We start from the raw sequence: 8972 nt of genomic DNA, 5'->3' as shown, positions 1-8972 counted from the left end.
AAACTCCATTCTCTTTCTTCATGGACATAGAAAAAAATTCATGTGAAACCACAGTACACCTAGATAGTAAAACTAATCCTGAGCAGAAATAACAGTGCTGGAGGGATTACCACTCCAGATCTTAAGAAGTATTACAGAGACAATTAAAATAGTATGGTATCGGCATTAACAATGACATGTAGACCAATGGGACAAAATTGAAGAGCCAAATGTGAGGACATGTATCTTCAGCCATTTCATATTAAACATTGTGCCAAAACATGCAGTGGACAGAGGTAAACATTGTCAAGAAATACTGCTTGGAAAATTGAATTTCCACATGCAAAAGAATAAAGTCACAACTCCATCTATCAGTTTTTACAAAACCAACTCCGAATGGACAAAGACCCAAACACAAAACCGGAAATACGGAAAAGGCTGGAAGAAAACATAGGCAGGACCTCCATAATATAGGAAATGTAGGAAATATAGGAAAGGACTTTTTGAATAGAAGTACATTTGATGAAAAATTGAGGACAGAAACAATCAGAGATCAGGCAACCACAGCGCCAGCCTCCTGAAAGGCCATCGGGGGCTGCCAGATCCTTTTCACTTTAGTCGGGCTAATGCATTTTCCTGCTCTTCTGAGCTGCTGCATCAGGCCTTGGAGTTTGGCAACTACCAGTGGGGCGAGATGAGCCTAGATCTCCCCTACAGGTGAACGCCGAATGGTTTCATCCCAGTCTGTGTGTGGTAGTTGCTGAGGGGTTAGGCTGCTGCACACTTAAAGGTGGTTGGGCAAGACTAGCTCAAAGTGTGGTTGGGCAAGGCTAGCTCAAATTTTGTCAGCGCTGTCGCCTAGGGAGATCTTTGGTGCTGAACCGCTCTTCGCCATGGCCTGCAGACCTAGAAGCCCACCCCGGTATGGGAGCAGCCGCGACAGAGATGCAAGCCCATGGTCCCCCGCAAGATGGAACCTCAGAGAGAAGTGCAGAGCAGAAAGAAAGACCAGAAGCCCGAGGACTCCTAGGCAAGCCAGCACCAGATTGTGGGACCATCGACCTAAAAGCTTTACCACTCCTGAAGGTCCTAAGCCCTGTTGTAGGTGTTCTGACTGGGCAAGTACAGTTGTAGAAGATGAAGTGAGGACCTGAGTTAACAAATAGATTGCAAGATACAAGAGAAAAGTACTCACAAATGATTTTGGAAGAGAGAGAAAAATTATCATCAGGAAGCTCAGATTCAAAGAAGTCTCTGTCTTCAGTGCCAGCTGATGTGGAGACAGATGAAGGTGTCTTGATGAGAAGACAGAGGCAGATCAACTATGGGAGGAACACTATTACCAATGATCGATATAGTGAAGAGATCCCCAGACACCTGGACAACCTGGAATGCATCCCAGGACCCCCAACAAATTTAAGAAGTATAGTCGACTGTCCTGGGACCAACAGATAAAACTCTGGAAGGTTTTACATTTTTGGGATCGTCCTGCTGAAGAAGGATGCCATTTGCAAGAAATGACAAGATGGAGATCTTGGAGAAATGGAGAGAGAATTCACAGAAAACAGCTCTGAGTGATAGACAAGTTCTCAGGATAACTTTGATATATATGCTGGCATACTCACCAAAGTAAGACATGTAGACTGTCAAGTGGAGGAAAGTTTGAATTGGATGCTTGTTTAACTGAACCCATGAAAGACTTCTCTGCGACGAGTTTACTGCCACCTGGTGGCAACTCTTGGAAATACTTGGCTCTGCTTGGCCTTCTGGAAGATTGGCAGAGCATGAGCTCTGTGCATTGGCTTTCTCTGTTAAAGAGTTTATTTTCTCTTGATAACTTGTTTTCCTTGCCGTATTTTTATGTATGGTGAGTGTTATACGTGTTTTAATTGCAAATGAAGGTAAATCTGGTGAAGATTGAACCCTATTATCTCCCCCGCCCCCAAATTAGACAACAGGATATTTGTTTTCCACAAGAACTTGAGACTTCAGTTGCCACTTTTCATATAGGTTGGCGGTGGATGATAACCTTGTGTTTATGAAGCCAATCTTGTGTCAGCTGTCTTTCTAGGTAACTGTAGAAGAAGTTAGGGGGAGGCTGCTGAATGGTAGGAGAGAAAGGGAGATTTTTCAGAGAGGTTTTTTTTCAAGATGAAGTAAACAGATAGTAGCCATCACAATGCATCGGTGTTACCTTTTCCCCCTCAGATTGAAAACGTCTAACCTTCATAGATAAGAATTTGTCCTAAGCTATCACCACATTCTGGGATTTTCTCACATACCCTGGTGCTGACTGGTGACTGGCCTCCCAATAGTAAGCTTTACAAGTTCGTGAAACTTTTACAAACAAATGTTGCTCTTTAGTTGTCTTTCCCATTTTACCTCAACAAGAGTATCTTCTTCCTTATGATAAATGTGTACACAACACATGCAGGAGGCCTTCACTTTATTCTTTTTATTTTTCTTAAATTCCCATAGTTTATACCCTTGCTAGAAGAACTGCCTTTAAGCTCCAGTCCTTGCTTACTGAACTAGCATCTCCTGACATGGTTAGTGGGAATAAAATACAGACCTGGTTGTCATGATACCAACAAACCTGAGACTAAAAAAATTATTCCAAGCCACCAGACTTTTGATAAGTCCCTTCAAAATTAATATAATGGTGGTTGCATGAATACAATATTGGTTGCACACTAGAAGGTATTTATAAGATTTATGTCTAGACTAAGTTGTTGGCTATGCTTCTACACAATACACTGACTTCTAGAGTACACAGAGAAACACAGGTGGCCTAAGTGATTCAATATCTGAATTACTACCACTTTTTCCCAAGCCATGAAAGGTACACAGTGCTGCAGAAGCCATGGACTCCAATTTTAAAAACCTTTGATGCAGGCCAACTCCACGGTTACTCACAGAAGTAAAAAGTAAAAAGACCAACAAAATGAAGCAAGGCCAGAAAATTTCATAGTAACTAGAGTATTGCTAGGAGGAGAGGACAAAAACACTTTCATTTCATTTCATTTTATTTTCACTATGATCTTTGTGAATGTTCATTATATATGAAACCATGTCACAATAGGGCTTTTCATATAAGACTATATTTCACTCAGCCTATTTCTCTCATATTCTTCAGCTGCCTTTTTCTTGCCCCTTCTGTTGGTCTACATTGTTCTACTGAACAATTCTGTTGTGTTATTATGCTACAGAAAAACACTCATGAATTTATGTATCTATATAACATCTGTGAACCATAAACAGAAAACATATGTGTGACTGATTTTCTTGTCACTTCTTTCTTCCTTTATTCCTTCATTATTTTGCTTTCTTTTTTGAGTCAAGGTCTCTCTACATAGCTCTGGCTTTCTTGGCTGGCCTAGAACCCAAAGATCTGCCTGCCTTGACTCCCTAATTTTTGGAGATGTGACATGTACTACCACACTAGGCCTTTAACTAGTTTATCCATGACCAACTTTATTCACATAATCATAATTCTCTGTATCCATTTTTCATACAAGCAACACTGTCCTAGTTAAAGGTTGAAAAGAAATGCATAGAGAATTTATAAAATTTTTTGCTTGATATTTGTCTTTTTTTGGTTTCAGGTTATTAATGACTCTGTAAAAATAATTTAGAAGTGTTCATGCTTGATGGAGGGAAATCATGCCTGGTACTGGAACCCAGAACTAGTGAGGTCATGGATCTTAGAGGAGAATCTGCTATTGTCACATTACTAACACAGTATGATTCCTAAGCACATTCTAAATGGTTATGCTTTCACCCACAGCTTAGTATAGTTCTCACCCCTCATCTCAGAAATGTTTCCTAGAACACATGGTGATCATTGCAGAGAACTAGAATAGAATAGAATGCTATAACCACTAACTGTTGCACCAGCACAATCCAATACATCTATACACAACGAATGCACCTAGGTCTTGAGGATCATACTGTAAGAGACGTTTTAAAGATGGCATCATCCAGGGAAATGAAAGTTTGCCATGAGATTGTCTGTACTACAGAAGTTATACCCATGAAGTGGGTGTCATCAGTGTAATATCCTAAACAACATCTGAAAAGTAATGATATTCATAGACGTACTTAAATGAGTGGGATAGATCTGATGCATCCTCAATCTTTGAGAAAGAAGTACAGCCAACCCAGGGGTGTTTGTATTGGGAGAAAGAGTCTTCCCCAAGAAATAGCCTCCCAATAGATTATCCAATAACAAAAGACCAGCATTGAAATGTTATATATACACATACACTGTATGGACTAAACAAATTGTGTTTATATACTTATCTTTATACCAAATGATTAGTACATTTCTCACCCTTATAACAGAAGCTTCTTTTTGCACTAGACAGTGATTACTACAGAGGTCCACAATCATTCAAGCTCCTGAGAATAAGACTCCAGAAAGCTCAGCTAAAAGTAGGACACCTATATCACAACTCTTCCTCCCATGAGTTAGGGGTCATCATCAAAGAAGAGACAGAAAGAGTATTAGAACCGTTCTGGTGTTATATAATTCTAAAGAAACAGGATTTGTGTAGGCAGAACTGTGCACTTGCAGTTGTAAATTCACTTGCTATGACAGCATGAACAAAACCTATAAATGATCAATTGGAAAAAAAATCCAGAAGATTGAAGGAAATCAGGATTCCCAACTCATAGATGAAGAGCTGTTCTGACAGAGATTGCTTTTCTGCCCAGTCCCATAGCCAATCAGTCCCAAAGAAACACTCAGAGGCTTACATTACTTATAAACTGGTTGCCCTATTAACACAGGCTTCTTATTAACTCTTACATATTACATTAACCCATAATTCTTGTCTCCATTAGCCACATGGCTTAGTACCTTTCATCTTGTTTCCTCTTGGTCTGGATAATGGCTGCAGACTGAGCCTTTCCTCTTTCCAGAATGCTCCTGTTCTGGTCACCCCACTTATATTTCCTGCCTGTCTACTGACCAATCAACATTTTATTGAACCAATACAGGTGACATATCTTTACAGGGTACAAGACCATTGTCCCATAGCAGAGCTAGTGACAGCTGATGACCACTAGGAGAAGACGTGACAAATAACTTTGACAACTTGATCTTTGAAATGATAGCCATGCTTCCATAGATATCTGTAGTACGGAGGCTGCTTGTTGGTTCCTAGCCACCTGACTAGCTTAGACCTGAAATAATCACACAGAAACTGTATTAATCAAATCATTGCTTGGCCCATTAGTTCTAGCTTCTTATTGGCTAACTCTTATATTAATTTAACCCATTTCTATTAATCTGTATATCGTCACATGACTGTGGTTTACTGGGTAAAGTTCCCAGCATCTATCTCCAGCAGCTCCATGGCTTCTCTCTGACTCCATCCTTCTTTTTTTAAATCTTTATTTTTCCGTTTAAAAATTTCCACTTTCTCCCCTCCTCCCATTCCCCTCCCGCTCCCCCACTCACCCTCCTCCCCACCTACAGTCTTAAGAGAGGGCAGGGTACCCTGCCCTGTGGTAAGCCCAAGGCCCTCACCCCAACATCCAGGTCTAGGAAGGGGTGCATCCAAATAGTCCAGGGTCCCAAAAAGTCAGTACATGCAGTAGAAACAAGTCTCAGTGCCTTTATCAATGGCTTCTCAGTCAGCCCTCATTGTCAGCCACATTCATGGAGTCCTGTTTGATCACATGCTCATTCAACCCCAGTCCAGCAGGATTTGGTGAGCTCCCATTAGCTCAGGCACACTGGCTCAGTGGGTGGACCAACCCCTCCTGGTCCTGACTTCCTTGCTAATCTTATTCCTCCTTCTGCTCTTCAACTGGATCTTGGGAGCTCAGTCCAGTGCTCTGATGTAGGTCTCTGTCTCAATCTCCATCCATCGCCTGACGAAGGTTCTATGGTGATATTTGAGATATTCATCAGTGTGACTATGGAACACCCTTCTTTTCCCCAACATTCAGTTCTGCCTTCCTCACTTACCTAAGTTCTGCCCTGCTATAGGTCCAAAGCAGTTTCTTTATTCATTAATAGTAATCACAGCATACAGAGGGAGGTCCCACATCAGATATCCTGTGTTAGGCATAAAGAACATCAGTAAGTATGCAAGGTGGTTGTTTTTCTTTGTTTTGTTTTTATAAACACATGAAATTCAGAGGGAATTGTGGTGAAAGAAAAGACTTGAAAAGGAGATAAATGGGGATAGACTTGACTAAAGGGCATATGTTTGTATGAAATATTCAAAGATATATTAAATAATAAGTATTCTAAATTTTTTAAAATGAACTAAGTTTATTTGTTTGGGCAGCAGTCAGAGACTCCTGTACCCAGTGAGGGATAGAGACTTTTGCAATTTGTCCTGAATCTGACCTTGAAGTTTCTAGCACCTTCCACTGGAGACCCAGTCATGCTTCAGGGATTATTAAACCTTATCTGCTCTTCAAAACTCCTGTGTCATTTGAGATATTCATGAGGAACTCTGAGTGTCTTTTTAATTAGCAACTGGAAAAAGTTTCATAAATTATTTTGTCTCCCAATGCCACACTGTCATTGTCAGTGCAAATGACATGAAAATTGTCATTCTGAAGGGAGGTGAGATCACAGAGTCTCAAACCTTTATCTCAGGCTTGAGTTGCCTTCCTCTCTGACATTGCAGATTATAATGAAGTCAGTATCTGTGCACTGAGCCCAGAAAACTGAAGAGGTAAGAGTCCAGGTAAGACGTTTTTATTTCAGAGTATGCTGTAGAGTCAATGAACAGACCAGTGTAAGTGCTCATGTCTCATAAATGAAATTCGGGATGGAAACAGATCCATGAAAGAGACAGAGAATGACCATGAATTATTACATAGTTAAAAGATGGCTGAGAAAGACAGCAATGTTCCTAACTTTTTGCCAGTCCCTGTTGGCTCTTACTGTAATATAAGTTTTCTACTGAGGATAACTGTGGTTAGCATCAGGATAATAAAGTCTATCTGTGCAGATACTGAAATACTGTCATTAAAATTCAATATAATATTTCACCTTACCTTAAATGATATGGACACTAACTTTGAAGGTATTTTTACCAGAAGCAAACTTACCTGTTTCACACCCACACTAAACATTAGAGTGGGAACAGAAGAAGCACACAACTGTGGGGAAGGTGTATGATATGAATATCATTCTGAACCAAAACGTATTCTTATGTGACAGTATATTTATGAGCTATAGAGTCAGTAACTGTGATTGTATTGGGTAACCTCTGGTTCAATGGTAGTACAATATCTCAAAACAAGACAAAATAAAACCAACACACAAAGAACAAGCAAATAAAGCTGCCAAAGATATTGGGGGCTCACCTGTTTTCTAGTTGAATGTCTGTATCCTAAATAATGTCATATTTCCTACATATAATTGTCAGATGGAGCAGCAATATAAATAATAAACATATTTGTTTTGCCAACCCTGAAGTGTACTACATGTAGTGAACTCACATCTCATTCACCACCAGTGTTCACAAATATTTGGTGGTATTTGTTGGAATCATGGTTTCAAACTGTGAATCCTTGAGTTTCATGTGCAGATGCTAACTTTATTCATTCAAGAAAACTTAAACCCCTTCTCCATGTTGTCTTATATCTCCTTGCTTTCTTCCTGAGTTTCTTCTTTCCTCCCTCCTTCCCTCTTTCTCTCCCTCCCTCCTTTTTACAGCAAAAAAGACTTCTGTTATATTTTTGAAGGGAAGAGATTTATTAGTAACATTTAAAAGGTCAGAACACATTTTCCTTGTGTGTCTTTTATAAATGGAATCCTAAACCAAAAATTATTGTATGTTTTGAAGTTTTTCTTCATAAATATGATTTTTGAGATGTTTTATTGTCTTCCTTATCACTGGTATGTGGAAATTTCTTTTTTCAAAATGATTTGAAAGGGAAACACTTGAGAGAGAGTAACTCACAGAAAGCCAATTATAATGTGGAGTCCACTTTTATCATTCAGTCATATTTCCTCCAGCAAGATCATTTTCAATGCAGATTTATTTATTTTTTTTAAATCATGGCTTGCTATGGAATCCTTTAAAAGAGGATTCTGATTGCCTGTAATTACAAGTGGCATTATGTTGGTTGCTTTTAAAAAATGGTAATGATATAGACCCTCAGGGTCCATTGCTGTAGGTGTTGGTGTTTGAGATGCCCTGGCACTCTCAGAACATTGTGTTCCTAGTTGTCTTTTGAATTGAATGTGTTGATGTAGTTGCTGTTGCTTTTGCTTGCACCTATGGCCAATGTTTTCTTTTTCTTGGTCCAAAGATGACTTTTCTCACTCTTTGGCTTCCTTTAAATTTCTTTTCTTCAGTCATCAATTTCCAAGAGCTTTTTCAACTTCTGGGTGATTTCAGTGTGATATCATTCCTGATCCCTGTAGGTCTGTCTTGCTGGTGTAGAGACATCATCACTTATTTTTTCATGTCATCATTTCTTTCGTCATGGGTTCCATTTCTCTATCTTCTTTGTTGGAACTGGCTCCTGAGAACTCTGGAATGTGTTTCTTCCTTTCCTCTTCCTGTAACTTCATCCTGTATTTTGTCTGCAAAAGTTGTACTAGGTCTTCATTTGTTTGCTGCTAAGTACCTCATCTCAAAATCAATGGCCTATTTCTCCTGATTTCCTGAGCACTTTCTCAAACTTTTTGTTGAAGATCATTGTAGCATTTCTGGCACTGGGTTTGGGTTGTTAGACCTTCCTCTTGGCATTGCTTAGCCACCTGCATATGATGCTGGTCTACATAGTTATGTTCAATATTTGATGCCAAATTAACCTCTTCCTCTTGTTCCTTCAGGTTATGGGCCATGGGTGTGGTTCTCCAGCACAGCAAACTCTCCACACACTTCCTTTACACTGTGGAACGGTCAAGGTTCACATTGGTCATTTTGGCTACTTTGTCTCTGGTGCATGGTGACATTGATGCATTCCTGTCCTGCTGGCCAGCAGCAGCCCACCCTCTTCCCCATGGCTAA

The 8972-nt window shown here is 39.8% G+C and overlaps 1 pseudogene; it reads left to right on the top strand.

Moving 5' to 3' along the window:
• The first annotated feature begins 872 nt into the window (after positions 1 to 872).
• Positions 873 to 8972, top strand: LOC125395505 (histone RNA hairpin-binding protein-like; annotated as a pseudogene).

This window comes from Myodes glareolus, chromosome 1 (genome assembly GCF_982192425.1).
Source record: "Myodes glareolus chromosome 1, mMyoGla1.1, whole genome shotgun sequence".
Taxonomy (NCBI): domain Eukaryota; kingdom Metazoa; phylum Chordata; class Mammalia; order Rodentia; family Cricetidae; genus Myodes; species Myodes glareolus.
The sequence above is the reverse complement of the archived record's forward strand: the minus strand, read 5'-3'. Positions and strand labels throughout refer to the sequence as shown.